We start from the raw sequence: 26137 nt of genomic DNA, 5'->3' as shown, positions 1-26137 counted from the left end.
TACTCCACCAAGACTTTGGATAAGTCTGAGAATTTTATCTAAGCTATGGATATATGGGACAAGTGTATGGTGAAAATTTGAAAAAAAATGGATGGCTAGAATTTAAGGAATTAATTAAAAAAATGAATAAAATAATATTATTTTATTTTAGCCTTTAAAAATGTCAAAATTCCAGAATTCTCATCTTCTTCAGCTGTCCAAACCAGGAGAGAAAAAGGGGGAAAAGAAATAAGAACCCTAGCTGAAAAAATTTGGGGAAAATCAAGAGAAATCAAGAAATCAAGCATTAAAAAGGTAAATTTCATTGATTTTCCTTGTGATTTTCACTACCCATGCATTTTTTTCTCATTTTCATGCAAAATTAGAAAGTGGTTATGGACACCCATGCTGGCCAAACCTCCATGGATGAGTTTTGAACTTGAGTTTTGGTTGATTTTAATTGAATTAAGTGATTTTAGTTAGGTTATACTGAAATATAGCAAAAATAAGCTAGAGAAATAATTTTCTCCCATTGAAACCCATTATGCCAAATTTTCTAGGGGCATATTGGCTGCTGATCTTGATGTTTATTTCAGGAATTATGATGAATAATGATGAATTATGAACATAGAAAAATAATGAGAATTTTCGGAGTAAAAATATAAATTTTTACCCACTAGGGGTATTTTCGTAATTTGTTATTGAAACTGATAATTTGCACCACACTGAGGAACATTAAGTCAATTTGGGTACAATTGAGGTATAGAAATTGAAAAAAATTAATTTGGAGTTTGAACGGACGCGTATATTGATTTATCGGGTAAAAGATCGAAATAGGCTAACATCTCGTTTAGGCAAAATTTAGACATTTTGCACTTCATATCATTCATTAGTAGTATAAATTAGTTTATTTTGGTTTAGTACCAAAGTAGTAAACGTCTTAATTGTACAATTTGTCAAGGTGGCGAATCCTCTGTCAAGGGCAAAGAAATCGCACTCGAGGAGTAATAGTTGGAGTACCCGAATTTAGTTTTCAGAAACTATGAGTAAACTTATTATCATCTTAATTATCTAGAGTAGTTTTATACAATTGTGTGATTTTATGGAAAATGGGTTTAAATGGTAAATTGTTATCTTTTAAGAGAAATTGTGATTTTATAAAATGATTTTATAAATTTTCTGAAAAATCGAATACTGGTTTTGAAAATAGAGTAATTGGAGATTGCTTGCTTGTGTTGTAAATTTATGGTTTTAAATTGAATGGCTTATGACAATAAATGAGCATGAATGGCTAAACTGATTTTGATGTTAGAATTATTTGTACTGTGTATTTAGCCTTGAGATGCTAGGTTGTGATAAATTGCCATGTCATGTAGAAAAAGATTTATAAATCAGGTGGTAGATAAAAGATTAGCCACTGCAGTGGTGGGGGGTTCCGTGGGTCAGCCTTATAGAGGGGCACGGTAAACTCCTTTATATTCTCACCTCGGTCGTAAAGGCGCGTAGGATATCTCCTGAGGTGGGCTTTTTTAGTGCACTTCACATGGACCACCGCGTGAGAGTGAGACTCAGCCAACGCCAAGGAACGGCTATGTTTCAAAATAAAAATATGATTTATGCAAAATATGAATTTTTAACAGCCTTGGCGAACTCGGTTGGATACCCCTGGTCCAGTGTCACCGAGTACAGGATTTGGCATGAGCCAAGTTTTGAGTAATTCACAAGCCATATTGATTATTTGGTTAAAATGAATATTCGTGATGTGAAAAATTTGCTGAAGTTAATTATTTTTTAATTGTCTCCATTTACTCGCCTTTAGATTGTTTAGATGGTGTCTGTTTACTCACTGGGATTTTATAATCTTACCACCCTCAATTCCCCACATTTCAGGTTCGGGATAACCGGTAGATAGCCGATTGCATCAAGGACTTCAGTTAGCCTTGCATTATCAAAATTATAGGTTCACAGACTCACATCTTATTGGTTAGTTGGGGGCCCACATGTCATTGTAAAAGTAATTTTATACTTTAGTTATCTAATTTAAAATATGTATGAACATATTAAGCTTTTACACCATGTTTTTAGCGAGTTTCGGTATTATTGAAGAAAATGATGAAAATGCCCCTGTGAGCTAGAAAATAATATTTTATTGTTTTGATTTGGAAACGACTTATGATTTTTTTGAAATGTAAGATTTAATAACTGTTGCTCACCGGGGAGATGCGAAAGCTGATGATAAGCCTTGCGGGGTTCCGATCGACATTCGGGGTAACGAGTGCCTATCGAGACGTCGCGGCGGTTGTCACGGGCCCGATGGGAGTTCCGGGTCGTGACAGAAAACAAAAGAAAGTTATAACATAATATAGTCATTTAAGAAATCAGAAATGAAAAGAAAAAATTGTTGGCCGTCAACAAGTACCAAGATCTCCTCTCTCTCTCTCTTATATTATCATTAATTCTTTATGCACTCTGTTTTCTTTCTTACTTTTCACATTTGGCTACTATACATGGAATCATACTCAAACAACTCCCTTTATCCTTTGCCTAATTAGCAAAGCTTATATTGAAGAGAATATGAATTTCTTTTATGAAATGTACAATGCCTTGGCTTTGGAATGATCAAAAACTTCAAACCCATGGAAACCCCCTTCAACAACTTGATCCTAAAGTTGTTGTGCATCATTCGATTGTAAACGAAAGGTGTTTGACCTATCAAGCAAGCTCAACGTAACCTTAACTGTAACTTGATTTCTTAAATCAAGATTGAGGTCACTAAGCTCATTAAAGTTGGCTTTATTCAAGAAGTCAAATACTTTACTTATGTTGAAATGAGTCATCAATAGGAAACAAAGTAGAGAGATTATAGGAGCAGTTTGTCTTAAAATCCCTTTTTTCAACGGTCAACCATAATACTAGCCTTAGAAAATGACCAGCCCAAAATAGTTTTCCTAAACTCTCTCTTTGTACTATTATATTATTGCATTCAACACTGTAATAAAAAAGATATGAAAATAGAGAAACTTTTAACATGCTATCAGAGCAAGATCCTAAAACCTCTGCTACAACCAAACGTTGTAAAAAAATTTCCAAAACTAATTGAAACCATGGTGGAACCAATTGATGTGGTGAAACACAGCGACAACCATACAGACCTTATTTTAGAAGATCTGATAACAAGGATGATTGAGGTTTTAACTAGAAATCAGTATCAACCACACGCACCAGGCAATGATTCCTTTGCTGCATAGATCAGCGTTAAGTTAGATGGCACCAACTAGGATTTATAGTCCCAAGTTGTTGAAATGTATATCTTAGGCAAAAATAAATTGTGATATATTAATGGAAACTTTCCACTACCTCAACAAATGGACCCAATGTTTCAAAAATGGGGAACTCATAATGCAATTGTTAAAGGGTGGTTGATCAACTCTATCGATCCAGCCTTGATTAGCAATTTCATTCACTTTCCAACTGCAAAAATGGTATAGGATTCTATTGCTACAACTTATTTTGATGGGACTGACACATCCCAAGTGTATGATCTATGAGACAAGTGGTTAGAATGAGACAAGTTGGAGGATCCATAGAATATATTACAATGATCTTCAAGGCTTGTGGAAAGAAATTGACTTTTGTTGTCCTAATCCAATGGAATGTGTTGTTGATATACAGAAATATAATTCCATCTTACAAGAAGATAAAGTCTATACCTTCCTTGATGGATTAGATGGCTAGCTAGACAAGATTCAAAGTGATGTGCTGCAGTTGAAACCGTTTCTAATAGTAGAACAAGCTTATGCTCACGTTTTACGAGAAGTTATCAAGTAGGCAATAATAATAACAGGCACAAAAACTACATCTAGTGCTATTATGGCTTTTAAAGGAGTCAAGATGGGATAGCAACACCCACCTTCAAAAACAGATTCTCTCTCTATAAGTAATGGAAAGTTAAATACAACCTCCAAGGCTAAACTACAATCAGAAGGATAACGTGTACTCATCGTGGAAACATGAAACATACCTATGAAACTTGCTTTAAGTTACATGGGTATCCAGACTGGTAGAATGAACTTAAGGCACGAAAACATCATGAAGTTGCTACCTCTGATAGAGGCTTGGGTAAAGCTACAACCTTTGAAACTCAATTATCTTTCACTCCACACGTAGAATCTTTAAGTGATTCAACGACTCTCAATAATCAAGGTAACTATGGTCAAGCATTACTTAGCTCTAACAAATATGATGACAATGATTGGATAATCGACTCTGAGGCAACCAAACACATGACATTCAATTTTAATGAATTTTCAGAGATCACTCAACCAAGGCAAACAAATATTGCTAATGCTAATGGTGTCACATATCCAGAAACAATTGGAACTGTTGCTTTATCACCATCTCTTTCTTATCTTATACTTTACTAATTCCATCTCTCCCAAATAAATTGTATCAATCCCACAGAGAATCGATCTAGAAAATTACTAAGTATTAAAATTAGAAGTTTAGTTTTATTCAAATAATTAAAATCCGAGTTCTAATTAAACTAAAACTCACTCAACTAAAACAAATCTAATTAAAAATTAAAGCAACAAGATAATTAGGTAAAAGCGAATCAAACAAACCTAGGATTACAATATCTCTCACACTACATCTAAATCTTAGCTCTCTTCCTTAACTTATTTCAATGGGTTGAGTTGCTAACTTAGAGTTCTCAATTATTTACAAGGGTTTCCAAACTCGTTATAAAAATATCTATTTTAATCAAAACACTATATCCCTATGTAAATTAAAATTAAAATAGACTCATTAACTTCAGGCTCTAATCTGGCTACATATGGCTTATAGGTATATCACTATCCTATATGCAAATCAATTAATATGATCATATGTTATCCCAATTTTAGTTTACACTAAATTCCCTTTCCTAATTTTGTTTAGACTTCTAAATCAATTTAATTGGTGATCATGCAATTAAAACCATTAAGAACAAATTAGAATAAACAATTCAATTCCCATTAAAGATAAGCAAAAAAGAGATTAAAAACTTAGATTACATGTGAGTTCAATTACAATCCTAGAAAAAGAAAATTAGCTACTCATAATTGCAAAGACAAATAACATTATATAAATTTCAACCATTGAAAGTAACAAGAAGCTAAAAGCTAAGGAAGAAAACAAAACGATTAATTGCAGCTTGTTTTCTAAGTTTTAGCCTCCATTTTCAGACTCTTGAATCTTCAAAAGTTGTCTAACTTGTTTTCTCTTTAAATATCCTTTTATACTAACAATCTTAACCTACAAGTCTCTAAATTAACCTACTAATTCTAACTATTGGGCTTAACACTATAATGAGGCCCAAACATCAATTGTCAACCTTAAAATTGCTATTCTAGGAATAGTAAGTCTAGCTATTTTCCAATGCAATTTTCTCTATTTTTGAGGTAGAACTGAGCAAAGTGATCTTCATGAAAGTTTTAGCTCTATCTTTCAGCTTTTCAATGGTAAAAGAATCGTAGAATTTGGAGTTTTCTAACATGAGTTATGGTCAAAATTTGAAGCATATGCAAGTAGACTTCCAAATCTTTCAACACCTTACTTTTCGAAATTAAACCCAATTCCTTCAATTCCTACCAAAATATAAAAACTAATAAATAAACATCAAATTAAAATAACTTACTTAAAAATAAACTAATTATAAAAATAACCAAAAATAACTAAATTATAATTGAAAATTAAGAACTTTAGTTAATATTTAATAACAAAATTGGAAAAAATAATTCTATAAAATAGAATTATCACACCTCCAAACTTAAGATTTTGTTAGTCTTCGAGCAAAAGAAAATAAAATAAAAAGAATAAAACATGAAAAAAAAATTTATGAGAGATAAAAGTACCAAATCATGATTTCTCAATTTTTCCCTCAAAAATTATCTCTAATTCCAACTTAAGGTAATATATAGTTAATCCTTAAAGTCATGGATCAATTCAAGTGAAAACTTATTTTTCGAATGGACTTCCTGTATGTGTGAATAATCTCTTACAAAGAATATCATGCAATTCGGATTAGTTTATGCCAAGGTTTAAACATAAATTAGTACTAGAATCTCATAAGTTTGTTTTTCATCTCTTTCTTCACTAATGTAGAATAACACTTATTCAATGATCAATAGGTCTTTACTAAGCTTTTAATGTAAGGCTAGGGTCAAGGTATGATAAAAGATATTTTTAGGCTCAAATTCACCTTAAACACTTAATCAATCTAGGACCTATAAAGAGTTCTAGAAAATTTTATAACATCCCCAAACTTGAAGTAGAATTTCCTTTGCACAACACACTTTATTTCTTTTTTCTTTTCTTTTCTTCTTTTTTCTTTTTTATTTTTTTTTCACACCTCAAAACCTATTTTTGACAGCTATGTGCAAGGGGTAAATTTCTTACACCCATCATTTTTTTTCACCTTCCTCGCTTAATTTATCTTTAAGCTCAATATGTTTCCTAGAAAGATCAATATATTTAAGGGTGAAAGGTTCAAACTGTTGGAATTAAATAAAAAGGCTAAGGCTAATATAATTGTGTATATCCAAAGAAAAGGTAAATTAGGCTCAAAATGGGTGACTAAGGATAAATACATAACAAGGTAGCTCGATAAGGCTCAAACGATCCAAAAATGGCCTAAATCACTTCCTATCCTAAGTGTTATCTAAGATTTTGCCGAGAAAGAGAATCAAACAAATTCTAAAATTCTTGACTTTGCTACACTTTTTATCAACATAAACTTTCTCTAAATCATATAAAAATTCTAAGTAAACAAATATGGTGCTCAAATTAGTAGAAGTCACATTGTAAAATAAAGCTAACACAAGAATATCACATAAAATTAAATCATAACTATATGTTTCCCAAGAGCTAAGAATCACAAAATATTCAAAATATATCATCCTAAGATTGGGACAATCATGGATAAGGTGCAAACTATCTCAATTTTTTTAAAATACAAATAAAACACGCAAAACATGCAAAACATAACTTAACACATAACTAAATAAACCTTACATAACGAAAAGAATAAACCGACTAAATTCTAAAATACTCTCCCAAACTTTGAATAAAACATTGTCCTCAATGTGATCAGAGAAAATTAGATAAAAAAGTGAAGAATACTCCCCTAACTCCGAAACTGTTATCTATTGGTCCTCCTTATCGTCCCACCATAATCATCATTAGAGTCTGAATTCGTAGGCAATGAAAAAAAATTAGTCATATCCATCCCAATGTGTTCTACATAGGCTCTCATCATTTGTTCAATTACCCAATTTTGCTTTTCGTGACGGTCTAACGATGATCAATGCGCTCCATCCATTAAACAACACTACGTGTGGGAGTCGACTGTGAAGGTAAAAGGGCCACTTGAGAAGAACTACCAACCACTGGTGCAGACTCTTCCAATCACTTAAGAATGCCCATGGTAATGGGAATTTTCGGTTGTTGCAATTCTTCTTTATCGTACCAATCAACATCAGCTCTTGCACATAATGCAGTGATCAAGGAAGGAAAACTTATACCATTTCGTTTAGTGTGGCCTGTATGTAAGATGGCATGAAAGAAAACCTTACCAATGTCAATGGATTTATGCATTACAATGGCATAAATGAGAATTACACGATCCCTCGTGACATCACTAATATGAGTGAACGGGAGTAATCGTGCCGCTACAAAGTGTAACCAAACTTTCAGCTCCTTTTTCATGGCACTTTGTTTAAATGAAACAGGCTTGCCATGTGGTGTCTTCCATTGGGCTCTTTGAACACAAAGTGCCAATATAATCTTATTACAATCCTGATGACCACCCAAGTATTGTCCATATTCATCATTCTCAATATTGGGAGTTCCAAAAAATGCGTTGATAGCTTAACTGTGAAACAAAACTTGTTTGCCATGAACAAAAGAAATGCCATCAACATGCTCAACCACATTTGCATAAAACTCTCAAACCACTAGCACAACCGTAGCTTCAAGTTGGTTACTAAATAGCTGTCAATGTTGTTCTCGCAGCATCTGATGAATCTCCTCATAAGGGAGGATGGGGATATCTATCTCTCGTTCAAGAATTGGCACTTTGTTTATCAATGATGTATGATATCTTGTAAATGCATCAACTGACACAAATTTGGAATGATCAAAAGAGCCACTGGAACTTGGTTTGGAGCATTTTGGTGCCATTCCTACAAAAGAAATTCAATTCATCAAAACAAACCCATAGTACGAGTGTGCAATTAGTGTTCTGTGCAATCAACCATGACAATATTAAAATTCCAAAGGGACTAATTTGATTAATTGCTTTCAAATTCAATAAACCCAACTCAACAATTCCACAGCAGCTTCCTAAAAATTGGCAATCTCACAGCACCATCTTCAAGAATTTATCTATTCCTCACAACAATCATATTCCAAACTCATCATTTAAACTTCACATACTCAGCATTCCAAAAATAAAATTCGAGGAAATATTATTCAACCAAAATTATCAAGTATTGCATTGTGCATCAACAAGTCCAAAACTTATTTCTACTTGCCCAACCAAATCTTAAAAAAAATGATATACCCATCATCTATTCACATCAACAACACATTCAACAAGTATATTTGACGCAAATAGAAAGTTTGAAACAACCTCATTGGCAAGAAGAAATTATCACTAATCACAAAAATTTGCTCTACATAAAACACAATTAAGGAGAAAATATTCAAACCTATTAACCAGCAGCCACAAATAACTCAATCAATTGAGAACCTAAAACATTTATTCTCATACTACACAAAATATTTGAAACCTAAGTATTGGGTAGAGAGAGAGAAGGGGGAGACTTACCTTCTGAAAAGATTGAGTGCAAGACAAAACCCAAACGAAAGATAAAAGAAAAATATGCAGAATATATATATATATATGAGTGGGGGAAGTAAGAAATTTCCATAGAGAAAGAAGGAGGGAGACAGTTGGAGAAGAAAATGGGTTTGGGTGTAGCCAAAACACAAGTATTTATAGGGATGGGGGTTGGGCCCCGATCTAGTGTCGTTGCTCTCTTTTTTGAGGGACACGACTCTAAGCTAATTTGAACCTGAAGCAGACTGCTTCGGGTTTTAGCACCACAGCTCTAAATATTAAGCGCTGCGATGTTCAAAGCTTCTATTTGCCCTTTTATCCAGTGTCATCGCTCTCTCTTTTTAGCGTCCAAGCACTCAAACATTTTGTGTCCTATTTTAAAGTCTCTTCCCAGCATCGTGGCACTCAAGATGAGGACCGCGATGCTCAAACATTTTGTGTTGAGCCTTAATTGTGTGTTCTTTCAAGGCCACAACTTTAAATTTGAAGGCCATGACTCTGACTTTTTTTAATTTTTTCTTTTAATTGCAAAAACAAACACCTAAAAAAGGAAATATAAATTAATTAGAACACTAAAAAATTAATAATAATAATAAATCAAAAGAAATAAATTGTAACTTAAAAATTAAATAAAATAAATTCTAAAAATGAGTAAAGTTGAGGAGCTTAGGTTGTTTCCGAAAAAGCGCTTCATTTATAGTCTTCGGTTGGACTGACTTGGACTTTAGGCCATGTCAAGCATGTGTATTGAGGACTTTTGGTGATTAATTTCACTTCCCCAATGATGCTTCAATCTTTGTCCATTGACTTTAAATTTTCAACCATCTGTCCCCCTAACTTTGATTGCTCCATGTGGAAATACCTCATTGATAATGGAAGGACTAAACCACCTTGATTTAAGTTTCCCCATAAATAATTTCAATTGAGAATTATAAAGCAACACTGATTCGCCTGGCTCAAAGCTTCGTTCCATTATCTTCTTACCATGCCATTGCTTTGTTTTCTCCTTATAGAGTTTGGCATTATCATAAACTTAAAGGCGAAATTCATTAAGTTCATTTAATTGCAACAACCTTTGCTCACCTGCTGCTTGTAAATCAAAATTTAGCTTCTTCACGACCCAATAAGTATTGTGCTCAAGTTCCACCGAGAGGTAGCAACCTTTGCCAAAAATCAACTTGTATAGGGACATGCCAATTGGGGTTTTGTAAACAATCTGATATGCCCACAGTGCATCATCCAATCTTTTCGTCGAATCTTTTTTTTTTTGGGACACATCGTTTTCCCCAAGATTCGCTTGATTTCACTATTGGACACTGTTACTTGGCTACTAGTTTGAGGATGGTACGTAGTTGTAACCTTGTGTTTAACTCCATATTTTTCCAAAAGTGCATCAAAATACTTATTGCAAAAGTGACTCCCCTCATTACTAATAACTACCCTAGGAGTGCCAAATCGAGTGAAAATGCTCTTCTTAATGAAATTCACCACCACCTTGGAATCATTGTGAGGAAAGTCTGCTACTTCGACCCACTTGGAGACATAATCTACAACAAGCAAGATGTATTTGTTGTTGTATGAAGATATGAACGGACCCATGAAGTCAATACCCCACACATAAAAAATTTCTATCTCAAGGATGTTGTTAAGAAGCATCTCATGTCTTCTTGAGATATTACCCATTCTTTGGCACCTGTCACAATGCAAAACAAAATTGTGAGCATTTTTAAATAACGTAGGCCAATATAAACCTGATTGGAGGACTTTAGCAACAGTTCATGTTCCTCCAAAGTGTCCTCCATAATTTGACGAATGGCAATAGTAAAGCATGCTTTGAGTTTCTTCTTCTGGGACACATTTTCTAAAAATCTGGTATTTACACCGCTTAAACAAGAAAGGCTCTTCCTAAAATAAAATTTAACATCATGCAAAATTTTCTTTTTCTGATGAAAATTTAAATCAGGGGGAATGATATTACTTACCAGATAATTCACAAAATCAGCATACCAAGGAAGTGATTTCTTACCAACTTGAAGGATTTGTTCATCAGGAAAAATCTCTTTGATTAAGGTTAAATCTTTACCTTGAGCTTTAATCTCTAATCTTGAGAGGTGGTCTTTCTGTTTTTTTTCTATCACAAATCTCTAGATCAAACTCTTGTACTAAAAAAACCCACCTTATCAATCATTGCTTAGCATCCTTCTTGGCAATCAAATATTTGATAGCTGAATGGTCAGTGTACACTATCACCTTTGTCCCCACAAGATAAAAGCGAAATTTGTCAAAAGCAAAAACAACAGCCAATAGCTCCTTTTCTACTATTGTATAATTTTTCTGTGCCTTATTCAAAGTCTTGCTAGCATAATAGATGGAATGAAAGAGTTTATCCTTCATTTGTCCCAAAACAGCTCCCACCACATAATCACTTGCATCACACATTAGTTCAAAGGGGAGAGTCCAATCGGGACTAATTATGATAGATGCAGAAATTAATCTTTTCTTCAATTCATCAAAAGCAACAAGACATTTATTATCAAAGGTCAATGGCACATCTCTTTCCAATAAATTGCAAAGTGGTTTAGAAATTTGTGAAAAGTCTTTGATAAATAATCTATAAAAACCAGCATGACCAAGAAAACTTTTAATACCTTTGACATTTATTGAAGGTGGAAGCTTCTCAATTCTTTCAATTTTTGCTTTATCTACCTCAATGCCTCTACTAGAGATCTTGTACCCAAGAACAATACTTCTTGCACCATGAAGTGACATTTTTCCCAATTGAGCACCAAATTTGTTTATTCACATCTTTTGAGTACCCTAGCACGATTTAAAAGACAATCATCAAAATTAATTCTAAAAACAGAGAAATCATCCATAAATACCTCCAAACATTGCTCCACCATGTCTGTGAATATGGACATCATGTATCTCTGAAAGGTAGCAGGTGCATTACCTAATCTAAATGGCATTCTTCTAAAAGTAAAGGTGCCACAAGGACATGTAAATGTAGTCTTTAATTGATCTTCAAGGGCAATAGCAATTTGGTTATAACCAGAATAATCATCTGAAAAATAATAATATTCCTCACCAACCAATCGATCGAACATTTGATCAATGAATGGGAGAGAAAAGTGATATTTCCTTGTAGCTTTGTTGAGCTTGCGATAGTCCATGCAAACTTTCCATCCAGTCACAATTCTTGTTGGAATGAGCTCATTATTGTCATTGGCAACCATAGTCATCCCTCTTTTCTTAGGAACACATTGGACCGAACTTACCCAAAAGCTATCAGATATGGGATAAACTATTCCAGCATCCAGCCACTTGATGATTTCTTTCTTGACCACTTCTTTCACGATGGGATTCAATCTTCTTTGCTGTTTAATTATGGCTTTGTGATTTTCCTCAAGGAGAATTTTATGCATTCAAAGAGAATGGCTAATTCCCTTCACATTAGCTATGGCCCACCATATTGCTTTCTTGAATTCTCAAAGTGTCCTCAATAACTTCTCTTCTTGCATGTTAGTAAGAGAAGCAGAAATAATAACTAGAAGAGTAAAGGTTTTCCAAGAAAAACATACCTCAAGTATGTAGGCAAAGGTTTGAGTTCCAAAGTAAGTGGTTCTTCAATGGAAGGATTAGAAATAGGCATCAAAGAAGCTGAAACATCTAAAGACTCAAATTGATAAGTAGTTCTAATTCTGGAATAAGCATTTAACAAAGTTAAGTATTCAATAAATTCATCATCATCCTTGTCAGATTTGGCAACTAAACATGCTTCAAGAGGATCATTGGGATATTCTTCTAAGAAGACATCTTTTGTAAAATCATTTACCACGCTCACAAAAAAGTAGTCTTCAAATGTTATAGGCAAATTTAAAGCTTTGAAAATATTAAATATTATCTGTTGGTCTTGGACTCTCAAAGTGAGCTCACCTTTTTCACCATCAATCAAAGCTCTAACAATTGCCAAGAATGGCCTCCCAAGGATGATTAGAATTTGCCTATCTTCTTCCATGTCAAGAATTATAAAATCAACTGGTAAAATAAATTTATCTACCTTAACAAGAACATCTTCAATAATTCCCCTTGGATAGACATAAGAGCGATCAACTAATTGCAAAGTAATAAAAGTGGGTTTGCATTCCCGTAAACAAGTTTATCAAAAATTAATCAAGGCAGTAAATTCATACTTGCATCTAAATCACTCAAAGCTTTTGTAAAAAGTAAATTTCCAATGGTACAAGAGATTGTGAAACAACTTGGATCTTCGAGTTTTTGTGGCAGTTTATTTTTTAGAATTGCACTACATTCCTCTGTAAGAGAGACAGTTTCAAACTCACCTACCTTTCCCTTTTTGGAGAGGATGTCCTTCAAGAACTTGACATAGACATTGATGAACTTATGAAATTGCTTTTCAAGTTTTTGCTTTTGGAGCCTTTAGAGAAAATGTGATGGAGGATGAATGACTTGAGATGTCCCTTGATTTTCAGCCTTTTCATCTTCTTTCTGTTCAACTTCAATTGCTTTCTCACACATTCCTTCTTCATTTTCAACATGTTCATTCTCATATTCAATTGCTTTTTCATTAACCCATTCAATTTCTTTTCCACTCCTTAAAATGATTGTTTGGCATTATTCCTGACCTTTAAGATTAATTTGTGTGTCACTGGGCAGGGGACCTTGGGGTCTACTATTGATGGAATTTCCAAGCTATCCCATTTTGGTCTAAAGATTTCTCAAAGATGTTCCATAGGTTTGCATTATAGCATCATTCTTTGATTTATATTGTAAGAGAAGTTCTTCCACTTAGGACTTTTTTCAAGAATTGGTGGCCTAGCTTGTTGTTGAAAACCAGGAGGCATGTTAGGTTTTGGATTTGAAGGCCTTACGTTGTTGTTCTATGAAAAGTTGGGGTGGTTTCTCCAACCAGGATTGTATGTATTGAAATATGGGTTATTCTGTTGTTTGTTGAAGTTCCCCACAAATTGTACTCATTCAAAATTGTATAGACATTGATCACCTGAATGGCCATCTCCACACATCTCACAAACTATAAATGAATTTTGAACTGCTTAAACCCCTAATGTGTCAAACTTCTTAGATAATGCAGCCACTTGTACAGTTACTTGAGCAATTAAGGTGATAAGTGCATCAATTTCATAGGCTCTAATAGCTTTTCTTGGACTAGACCTTTCTGAAGGCCATTGATAATTATTTGAAGCCATCTCTTCCAACAGATTATAAGCATATACAACATTATTACTCGTTAACGCCTCACCAGCAGTAGCATCAATTGTGATTTTTATTGAACCAACTACCCCATTGTCAAATGTTTAAACTTGTAACCAATCAAGAATCTCATGATGTGGACATCTTCTCAATAGTTTTTTAAATCTCTCCCTGGCTTCATACAAAGATTCACCATGAAATTGTGTGAATGAGGTGATATCGTTCCTCATCTTTGTAGTCTTGGTAAATGGAAAGAATTTTGCTAGAACTTTTGAGCCAAGTCCTCCCATGTAGTAATAGACCCATCGGGTAGTGAATTAAGCCAGTTGTTTGCTTTATCCCTCAAAGTAAACGGAAACAGTCTCAAGCTAATAGCATCATCAGTTACTCAATTGTATTTGAAGGTATCACAAACTTCCAGGAAATTCTCCAAATGAGAATTAGGATCATCGCTGGGTAACCCACCAATTGGACTGAGAACTGAATCATCTAAATGTAAGCTGGTTTAATTTCAAAATTATTTTGCATTGATGGAAGGTTTTCTAATACTTTGGTGCAAACCTTGCCAAAGAGGAACAGCATAATCTCGTAGTGCTCTATTTTCTTCAGGAACCATATTAATGGCATTATTGCCATTGTTGTTGTTATCCTCAGCCATTGTCTGATTTAAAGGTGCAACTTGCAAATTCTCCCTTTGAAGTCTTCCAAAGTTCCTTCTATCTCAGGATCAAAAGGAATAAGATTCTAGTTATTTCTTCTTTGCATAGAGTGACCAAAAATATCTGTAAGCAAGCAAAAACCACTATTAAAACAAGAAAAAAAAATTGATGTAAGACTAAATTGCTTGGTATAAATAATAGTAAAAATTTTTAAAAACAATTCCTCAGCAGCGGCACCAAAAACTTGTCAGTTAAAATTCTACTACGCAAGTATACATATCGAATAGATATTATATAAGCAAGCAAAATATCAATCCCACAGAGAATTGATCTAGAAAATTACTAAGTATTAAAATTAGAATAATTTAGTTTTATTCAAATAATTAAAATCTAAGTTCTACTTAAACTAAAACTCACTCAACTAAAACAAATCTAATTAAAAATTAAAGCAACAAGATATTAGGTAAAAGCAATCCAAACAAGCATAGGATTACAATATCCCTCACACTTCATCTAAATCTTAACTATCTTCCTTAACTTATTTCAATGGGTTGAATTGCTAACCTAGAATCCTCAATAATTTATAAAAGTCTCCGAACTCGTCTTATAAAAATATTTATTTTAATTAAAACACTATATCCCTAAGTGAATTGAAATTAAAACAGACTCATTAAGTTCAGGCTCTAATCTGGCTACATATGGCCTATGAGTATATCCCTATCCTATACTAAAATCAATTAATATGATCATATGTTATCCCAATTTTAGTCTACACTAAACTCACTTTCCCAAGTTTGTTTAGATTCCTCAATCAATTTAATTGGTGATCAGGCAATTAAAAGCATTAAGAACAAATTGAAATAAACAATTCAATTCCTATTACAAATAAACAAGAAAAAGATTAAAAACTTAGATTACATGTGAGTTTAATTGTAATCCTAGAAAAAGAAAATTAGCTACTCATAAGTGCAAAGACAAATAACATTATATAAATTTCAACCATTAAAGGTAACAAAAAGCTAAAAGCTAAGGAAGAAAACAAAACGAATAATTGTAGCTTGTTTCCAAGTTTCAACCTCAACTTTTTGCCTCTTGAATCTCCCAAAGTTGTCTAACTTACTTTCTCTTAAAATATCCTATTCATACTAACAATCTTAACCTACAAGTCCCGAAATTAACCTACGAATTCTAACTATTGCGCTTAATAGTGCAATGAGGCCCAAACATCAATTGTCAACCTTAAAATTGCCATTCCAGCAATTGTATACCCAGTTATTTTTTTATATAAAACTGGGCAAAGTGATCTACATAAAAGTTTTAGCTTTGCCTCTTAGCTTACCAATGGTCCAATAATCGAAGCATTTGGAGTTTTGTAGATCAAGTTATGGTTAAAATACTGAAGCATATGCAAGTAGACATTCGAGTTTTTCAACACCTTACTTTCCAAAATTAAGTCCAATTCCCTTAATTCCTACAAAAATATAAAACCTAATAAATAATAACCAAATTAAAAGAAATAAACATAAAATTAAAATAACTTACTTAAAAATAAACTAATTATAAAAATAACCAAAAATAACTAAATTATAATTGAAAATTAAGGACTTAGCTAATATTTAATAACAAAATTGGAATAATATAATTTGATTAAATAGAATTATCAGTGGTACTCATATATCTTACTTTTTATCTTCTTTAAGATATTCTCACCAATGAGATCATTAGGCGTGGTACTAAAATGAAGGGATTGTATTACATGGATGACTTTAGTATGGGTAGAGCAAACAACATGCAACATACAACCAGTGTCAGGAAAAGGTAAATTAGGCTATGGCATTGCTATTTGGGGCATCCATTATTCAGTTATATGAAGCACTTGTTTCTTGACTTATTTTCAAATTTACATAATTCAGATTTTAAATGTGATACGTGTACTTTATCCAAAAGTCATAAAGTTCCTTATCTAGTAAGCTTGAATAAAAGTGACATCCCTTTTGCGTTAATACATTTAGATGTGTGGGGACGCTTTCCAATTATTAATTCTTCTGGCATTTGTTGGTTTGTGACATTTGTAGATGATTGCACTTGAATGACTTGGCTTTACTTGATGAAACAAAAAAATGATGTACTTAAGGTTTTTCAATCTTTTCATGTAATGATTTTGGCCCAATTTTTAGCCAAAATTCAAATACTTCATTCTAACAATTGTGGTGAATATGTTAATCAACAATTTCAAGCTTACTTCAAGAGCCATGGTCTTCTACATGAAACTTCATGCCCTCAAACCCCACAGCAAAATGGGATCAACGAAAGGAAGAATCATTATATCTCAGAGATAGCACGTGCGTTATTGATTGGGGCAAATATACCTAATAGGCATTAGGATGATGTTTTTGCCATGGCGGTGCATTTACTGAATCAAATGCCTTCGAAAGTCTTAAATTTTGAGACTCCACTACAGGTGCTTTCTAATCACGTTTCCCAACCATTATTTTGCTAGTTCCTCCCTAAGTTTTTAGTTGTGTCATTTTTGTTCATCTTCATTAAAATCAACAAACTAGGCTAGCTCTTTTTGTAGTTTGTTGTATTCTTTTAAGGTACACCTTACATAAAAAAGGCTATCATTACTACAACCATACCATCAATCTCACTTATGTCATCATGGATGTTACCTTTTTAGAGTCAAACACCTTTTTCCATCATCGATATCCAATTCATCTCTTCAGGGGGAGATATGAGATAAAGAGCAGAATTGGACAAGTTTTGAATGGCCAAGATTTGAAAAAAATTCAGCATCAATTAGTAATGAAAATGGAATGATAGTCGGTGAGGAGACGAATGGTAATGTTGATATCTCTCCAAGCGTTGATGCCAATATGTCTCTAAGAGTTACATTTATGTAATCTGAATTTGAAAAAGTTGAATCTATGCCATTTGAATTTGAAAATGAATTCCTTTACTCTTCAGTACCCGAAGACCCTTCTCTGGAGAATATTGTTAAGGTAAGCTCTCCCACTACACCTTCACATACTAATGACTTTTATGCTTCTATTGGTTGTGTTTTACCTTTCAAACATAATCGTGGGAACCCACCAAATAGATACTTCCTAAACTTTGAGGAAAAAAGATCAAAGTATCCCATTGCCAATTATGTGTCCACTCAAAAACTGCCAGAACCTTTTAATTCATTTGTGCATACGCTATCCTCATGCCATGTTCCCAGAAGAATACAAGAAGCCTTAATAGATCCAAAGTGTGCTAAAGTTATAGAGGAAGAAATGGAGGCTTTGCACAAGACTAAAACATGGACTTTTGTCCCATTATTGAAGGGAAACAAGATAGTAGGGTGCAAATGGATTTTTACCATTATACACAAGGCAAATGGATCCATTGACTGATACAAGGCGAGGCTTGTGGATGTTAGAAAAGTGATCTTTATTTTGGTTGGTGTGAAGCTGAGTTGGTTGTTGAAAAGGAGCAAATCAGATGGCGAGCTACAATGATAACTTGAAAACTTGAAGTACCCGTTGGTGTCAAAACGCAGCAAGTATGAGTCATTTTTTACTTTACTAAATTTGTGTAATGAAACGTTGTTGGAATGTGTTGTTTTACTTAGTCTTCTATTATGTTGTTGCTCATACAAGGTCGTTTTGTACTGCTTGTAAGGCTTTAAGCCAAGTTTGTTTCAGTTTGTTTTTTTGTTGCTTGGCACTAGTTTCCATGGTGAATTCTATGCTTAGGTTTAGGTTTGTTTCATTTGTTTGAAAATCGATGTTACATTTTAGGATCTATGAAGTTTGAATTTTCAAATTCTTCTTATAAATATTGGAAAATGTATTGAGAATATAATTGAATTTCAGAATATTTTCTACTTTGTTCAAGATACGTTATTTTCTTCATCTTTCAGTTTTCTTTGCTATTTCTTCCTCTGGTTTCTAAAATTCTCAAACACTTGTTAATTTGAACATGGTATAAAAGCGGTTATTTTAAAGGACTTGTGATTTGATCATTTTTTTTCTAAGTTTATCTTCTTCAAATTAGATGGCAACAGCTAGTTTTGGTGTAGGCTCACCTCCAATTTTCTCTGGAGTTAATTATTCTTTTTGGGCTATTAAGATGTGAAATTTACCTGAAGGCTTTTGATCTTTGGGATCCTATTGAATCTAGAGAAGCTCCTATGCAAAGGCATGCCAATCGTACATTGGCACAGATCAAACAACACAGTGAGGAAGTGGCTAAAAGGTACAAAGCATCAATCTATTTACAATCTATTGTTTCTTAATCTATTTTTGCAAAAATCATGAATTATGAGGATCCTCAGCTTGTATGGGATAGTTTGAAAAAGGAATACCGGGGTAGTGATCGAACCAGGACTATGCAAGTGTTGAACATATGTAGATAGTTTGAGCTTATGAAAGTGAATGAGGAAGATAGTATTCAGGACTATACTGACAAATTATTGAAGTTAGTTAATCAATTGAGACGGTTGGGGGTGATGTTAGTGATAAGAAAGTAGTGAACAAGATTTCGGTTAGTATTCCAAAAAAATTTGAAGCAAAGAACTTTCCTCTGGAAGATTATAAAGATCTAACCAAAATCTCTATAAATGAACTGGTTGGTCCTTTGTTTGCTCTAGAGCAAAGGAGAGCTCTCAAGTGTGAAACTTCTATTGAAAATGCTTTGGGTGCAAAGACCAAAGGCTTAAGGGGCAAAGGTGAGAGTTCAAGGAAGCAAAAGAGCAACAAAGGAGGTGATAATAAGCAGGGAAATGAAAGCCAAGTAGCTTCCTTGTCCTCATTGCAAAAGGAGCGATCATACACCTATGTACTACTGGTACAGGCCTAATGTGAAGTGTAGAGCTTGCAATCAGCTTGGTCATGTTGAGAGAGTTTGCAAAGTGAAGAAAGTTGAGGGAGATAACAAAGCAGTAGTAGCTGAGGAAGTTACTAAGTCTGAAGAAGTGTTATTCATGGCTAAAGTTGGAGATGGTTCAGTTAATAATGATACCTGGTTAATTGATAATGGTAGCTCCAACCACATCACAAGTAATGGGAAACTGTTCAGTGAACTTGATAGAAGTTTTAATGCCAAAGTGAAAATTGGCAATGGTGTTTTTTGAAGATTCTTGGAGTTCGTAATGTTGTTGTAAATACTCCTATAGGTTTGAAATCTATTTCATATGTGTATTTTGTACCAGAAGCTCAGCAAAACTTGTTGAGTGTTGGTCAGCTGACTAATAACAATTATGTGTTACTGTTTAAAGATAAAGTGTGCACTATCTTTGATGGTACAAGTGCTGAGATTCTGACTGTAGCTATGAAAAATAGATGTTATCCATTAAATCTAAAGGAAACTAGGCATAGTGCTTTCTATGGTGAAGCAAATATGTCAGAGCTGTGGCATAGAAGGTTTGGACATGTGTGTAAAATATGGCATAAATGGTGTTATTTTGATGTTAAAATATAGTGGTTATATGTCTCTCGAGTATGCAATGCAAGGACAATTTTTAGAGAAATCCGATGTATTCAGCTTTGGAGTTATATTACTAGAAATGGTTAGTAGAAGAAAAAACACAAGCTTTTACGATAATCAGCATTCTTTTAGCCTTTTGGGATATGTAAGTCTACATAATGATTGCCTCATATTATGGCCCAATTAGTGCTAATTTTGAAATGTCTAATACAGTTATCTCAATCTTTTGTCTTTTCAGGCATGGAAATTGTGGAAGGAAGACAACATTTTAGGTTTAGTAGACATGGAAGCTTATGACCTGAGCTATGATGAGAAAGAAATTTTGAGATGCATACATGTGGGATTGTTATGCGTTCAAGAATTTGCTAAAGATAGGCCAGTAATGTCAAGAGTAGTTTCAATGCTTAACAGTGAGATTGTGGATCTTCCGCCTCCAAAACAACCCGCTTTCATTAAAGGACAAATTAACCAAGATGCTGAGTCGTTCCCAAACAATGAAGATAGATTTTCGTTGAATGATGTAATTGTTTCAGACTTTGTTGGCCGATAAGAAGCAAATTGCTTTTGATTTAAAGATGTAATATAGTATGTAATTATAAATTAAGTTACCTTTGAAAATTAAAAATAATTTATTTACAATTATATAATATTAAAGTAAAGCAGATAAATTACGTTAAGTAACTTGAAAAAAATATGAGGAACTGAAATAAACAATTGGATTCCAGAAGTTGACTTGATTAGACTTGATTACATCGACTAAAAAAAAATACTCGGATTTAACTTGAGCTTGACCTAAAGTTTAAAATAATTAAAATTTGAATATAATTAAGAAAACATGTGAATATATTTTATTCTATATATACATGTATAAAATATTAAAAAAATTAAAAACTCAATTAAGCTAGGAAGTTACTGGAGCTGAATATTAAAAAGCTGAACTTAGCTCAACATCAAGACTTCCTCACAAGTAACTTAGCTCGCTTACTATATAGTTTAGTTTTTTTTTTTTTTAAAGTGCGTAAATTTTATTGCTTAATATCGAAGTCCGTATACTTTAAATTTTATGATTACAAGAAATAAAAAATACAATGAAATAACCCCGCCTCCTAAAACCAAGATTTGCAGACATTTGGGCAGAATTTAGCTACCCTAAATCAGCCCACAGCTCTGTCGAAAACCCTTGGCATCTAGACATGAATAACCTATCCATATGATCCCATGATATGTCCGAATGCTCCTCATTTAGACAGCAAAATAATATGGAAAATATAGTCCAAAAAATCACTTTATGCGGGACACTAATTTGCAGACTGCATGCCTCAAAGAGATAAACTTGACAGCTGAGTAGCATGCAAACTCCATCCAACTTTAGAGTCCTAGTAATGATGGACTCCTTTCAAAATAAAACTCTTTGAAATTTAAATTTCATGCTGGATTCCGCGTACATGTTCCTGAAAATTTTAACTGCCTAGTATCATCCAACTTGTTAGAAAAATGGTATAATAAAAGAAGTAAGATGACTTGAAACGTGCTATAATATATTGTCTTCAAAGAATTGTTGCTTATTATAGGGAGTTACAAATAAAGACTCTCTAGGATACAACAAGCCTTTGAAAAGATGAAGTCTATTTTGGAAATACGCTGGGCCGGCCCTTGGGTGAAGCCACCCAAGCAAGGGCTTTAGGCCCTCAATTTGGGGAGGCCTCACTTTTAAGAAAGATTTATAATTTTATAATAATTATAATATAATTAATCATATTAAAAATATATAAAAATTAAAAAATTAAAAAATAAAAAATAATTAATAAATTTATTTATTTTTTTACTTTTTTAATTATGTGCTTAATAAATCTCAATTTTCTATTACTTCCTTATTTCTAGAATGCTATTAATTTTCAACTATATTCTCTTATTTTCAATAAAATAACAGTCATATGTATTTAATCATCTTCAACAGCTATTTTTTTCTCACTTATTTCTCTTATTTTCAATCAACGCATTTAATGATTTCCAACAGCTATTTTTTTTCTTATATATAAAACTAATTATTTTTTTTCAATGTATAATATCTACTTTTGAAATCTTCCTTTCTCATTTGCTCTTTCTTCCTTTAACTTCAATTTTTCTCCAAAGAATACACAAGAAATCTGTTCTTTTATTATCTTCATAAAATTGTGAGCCTCATTTGCCGTTTGCAATAAGCATTCAACAATTAGATACTATTATTCTAATCTTTACAGATTTTTTTACTTTAATTTAGAGTTTGTATTATATTATTATATTATTTTTATTTTATGTGATAGTTGATTTATTTGAATTAAAAATTTTGATTGTTGATTTTATATTAGCCATTTAAAAATATAAGATAATTATAATAGTTAAATATTTTTGTACCTCATGTCAAATCAAAAATATAAATTTGATTATTCAAAGCTTAAAAAAAAGAAAAATTGAAAGTTTAATACAATTTAAAACTTGATTATAAAGTTTAATTAAAAATTTTGTTTCTTAAAAAGCTAGAAGAATAAAATTTTAATAATTTTTTTAATTTTAATAAAAAAAGCCTCATTTAAATATTTCGTTTTAGGCCTTTGAACTTATTGGGCCGCCCTTGGAAATACGTTCTCTTTTATAGACACTGAAATGTTGTGTCTATTGTGTTTCAATAAATGTGTGTTATTAAGTTTCAACGGATGTGTCTTATTAAGTTTCAACAAGCATGTCTACAAAATAATTTTCAATAGTTATATTTATTGAAAACACTTCTCCTATTATTAAAGTTATGTTTTAATCTTGAATAGTCACATCTAAATAAAACTTCCAATATTACAAACTATCTAACACAACTTCCTTTTGGCAGTAGAGTCTTAACCATGACCGACTTCTTTCAAATTCAATCTCTTTGAGAATTTAAATTTGCATGCTAGATTCCTCATGCATAATCCAAATATTAATCCACAAGTGACCCGTCCTTTAAAATTGTGAGGACTCTTCTTGGATATTAACAAATCTGCATGAACTTTATCTTCCAATTTAATTTATTGATGACATCAAGACTTGCATGAATTGCTCCCTTCTACAAATTCCTTCCTTAGCAAGTCGATCAGTGTCACGACCCGGAACTTCCCATCGAGCCCATGACAACCGCCGCGAAGCCTCGACAAACATTCTTCACCCTGAATGTCGATCGAAACCTCGCAAGGATCTCGTATCAGCTTTCGCACTTCCTCGGTGAGCAATAGTTATCAAATAATCAAAATACAAAGGATTACAAATCATTTCCAAATCATAACATAACATATTGTTTTTTTTTTTTGGCTCACAGGGGCATTTTCGTCATTTTTGTTGAAAACCTCGAAACTTGCTAAAAATGTAGTAGGTAAGTCGAAAATATATATTTAATGATTTAAAAAAAATTAAGTATCTAAAACGTTCATTTGAAGTGAAAATTTGACCATTTGAATATAATAAAAATATTCAATAAAATAAACTATTTTCTTGTAAAATAATTTTCATAAAACTATCGGTATATAATTCTTATAGCCTAAAAGATAATTATATTCATATATACTATAAAGCAAATAACCAAAGCATAAAATTTCTTTTACAGTGACACGTGGGCCCACATCTATCCAAAATGCATCGGAAGCTGGAAACCTACAACTTTTACCGATTCCAGTCCAAATGAAGGTCCTTGTCAAAGTCAGCTAACTATGGAATTCTCCGAGCTTGAAATGTGAGGAAATAAGGGTGGTGAGATTATAAAATCCTAGTGAGTAAACAGATACCATCTAAACTATCTAAAGTCGAGTAAATGGAGACAATTAAAATAAATCATCATATTGTAATTTCATTACCTTTCAACTCATTTCAACTCATTTCAACCAAATAAAATCAATCCATAAAAATCGAGTAATCAACTTGGCTTATGAATTTCTTAAAACTTTGGCTCGTGCCAAAACTCATACTCGGTGATACCTTGCGCAGGGCATCTAACCGAGTCCGCCAAGGCTGTTAAAATTTTGTATACACTTAAAATATATTTTAGTTTGAGAAAAATACAGTCGTTCCTTGACGTTGGCTGAGTTCCCCTTCACGTGGGGGTTTGGCGTGAAGTGAACCCTAAGCTTTACCCTAGGAGATACCATACGCGCCTCTCCGTTCGAGGTAATAATATAATAGAGTTTACCGTGCCCCTTTAATAAGCTGGTCCACGGAACCCCTTCTGCAGTAAATAATTAATATATAATCCACCAATCAATAAAATTCATTCTAGCATGACATGGCAATTTATCGCAACCTAGCCTCTCAAGGCTGAATACACAGTATAAATAATTCTAACACCAAAATCAGTTTAGCCATTCATGCTCATTTATTATCATAAGCCATTCAATTTAAAACCATAAATTTGCAACACAAACTAGCAGTCTCTAATTACTCTATTTTCAAAACCAATATTCGATTTTCCAGAAAATTTATAAAATCATTTTATAAAATTACAATTTCTCTTAAAACATAGCAATTTACCATTTAAACCCATTTTCCATAAAATCACACAATTATATAAAACTACTCTAGATAATTAAGACGATAATAAATTCACTCACTGTTCTAGGAGTCGATGTACTCCTAATTCCAGTCTCCAAGCACAATCTTTGTACTTTTATCAATGTATTTTGCTCACCACCTATCCACAATGTACAATACATATGAAATACCCCATACTTTGATATGGTGATAAATAAAGTTGATCGAATGCAAATTAAGGTCAATTAAAATATTTAGAAGTGATAAAAGACGAAAGGAGTAGTTTAGGATAAAATATTCTGCAAGTGAGAAAATAACAATAAAATAATAATAATTTTATCGGAGGAGAATTTGTGAGATAAAAGGCGATTTGGAAGTCAATTGAGGCATAATAAGGTATTTTGGGTACCAAGGAGACAAGATAAAATTTTTAGAATAAAATAATATTTTATTAATAAAATAATATTAAAATATTAATATTTAGCCGGATGTCAAAGTCAATCAAGAAGAAAAATCATATGGTTGATCCAAATGGGGGAGAAGATGACAAGCCCGACTCTATAAAAATATTTATCATGACATACATGTGATGGAAAGCATGTTTGCATGCTAGGAGAGTCCCGAAAAATTTATAAAAGTCGGTATTGTACCTAGAGGTACAATAAAGTTGATTTAAGCCTCGAACTAGATCAAATAGAGAATTTACGATGAAATTAAGAATTTTAAAGTCCCAGAATGGTTTAATATGGTGATTCGGAGTTCGAGGATCAATTTGGAGTCAAACCGGAATTTTCGCTATCTAGAGGCAAAATGGTCATTTGCCACTTGGGGACAAAATGAGAATTTTAGAAAAACTTTTTTTGGCCCCATTTGACTTATTGGAGTATAATTTGACTTATTGGACTAAGATTTGAGGTTTAGAAGTGAAAAATTTTAATTTCGGTATAATTTGGAGTAAAAGGGTAAAATGGTAATTTTGCCACCCCAGGGGCAAAATTGTAATTTTCCACCACCAGGACATTTTTCCAGCACATGGTCTTCCTTTATCCTCATTTTGACCATTGACTAATTGTGTGGTGGAGATAAAAAGGATTAAAATTTTTAAAATTTAAAAAACGGGCCAATGACATGATGCCATGTGTCATACCTTTATTATTTTATTATTTCTTTATAAAAAGGCATAAAATCAGCCCATCTTCCACCCCATGGCCGGCCAAACCAGCAAGAAGAGAGAGAAAATAAAAACAAAACCCTAGAGAGAGAAAATCAAAGAAAAAGTGTGAATTTTCAAGGAAATTAAGTGAAAAGGGTGAGATTTTTCTATTAAGCTTGAGTTTTCTTATTCCCAAGCATTTCTCTTTATTTTTCATGATTAAATTACATGTTT

The 26137-nt window shown here is 32.8% G+C and overlaps 1 long non-coding RNA gene and 1 other non-coding gene across 2 annotated transcripts; both read left to right on the top strand.

The window, feature by feature from the left end:
- Nucleotides 1-14218: 14218 nt before the first annotated feature.
- LOC148761668 (small nucleolar RNA R71) lies at nt 14219-14325 on the top strand. Its single transcript, XR_016027666.1, has one exon. It is a non-coding gene; the product is annotated as a small nucleolar RNA R71 (small nucleolar RNA).
- A 4339-nt stretch (nt 14326-18664) lies between these two features.
- On the top strand, nt 18665-20799 carry LOC148761667 (uncharacterized). The gene is made up of 2 exons (XR_016027614.1): nt 18665-18993; nt 20462-20799. It is a non-coding gene; the product is annotated as an uncharacterized LOC148761667 (long non-coding RNA).
- Nucleotides 20800-26137: the final 5338 nt, after the last annotated feature.

Source organism: Theobroma cacao, chromosome 7 (genome assembly GCF_053813885.1).
Source record: "Theobroma cacao isolate CCN51 chromosome 7, ASM5381388v1, whole genome shotgun sequence".
Lineage (NCBI taxonomy): Eukaryota > Viridiplantae > Streptophyta > Magnoliopsida > Malvales > Malvaceae > Theobroma > Theobroma cacao.
Note: the sequence above shows the minus strand (reverse complement) of the source record. Positions and strands in the feature narration are given on the sequence as shown.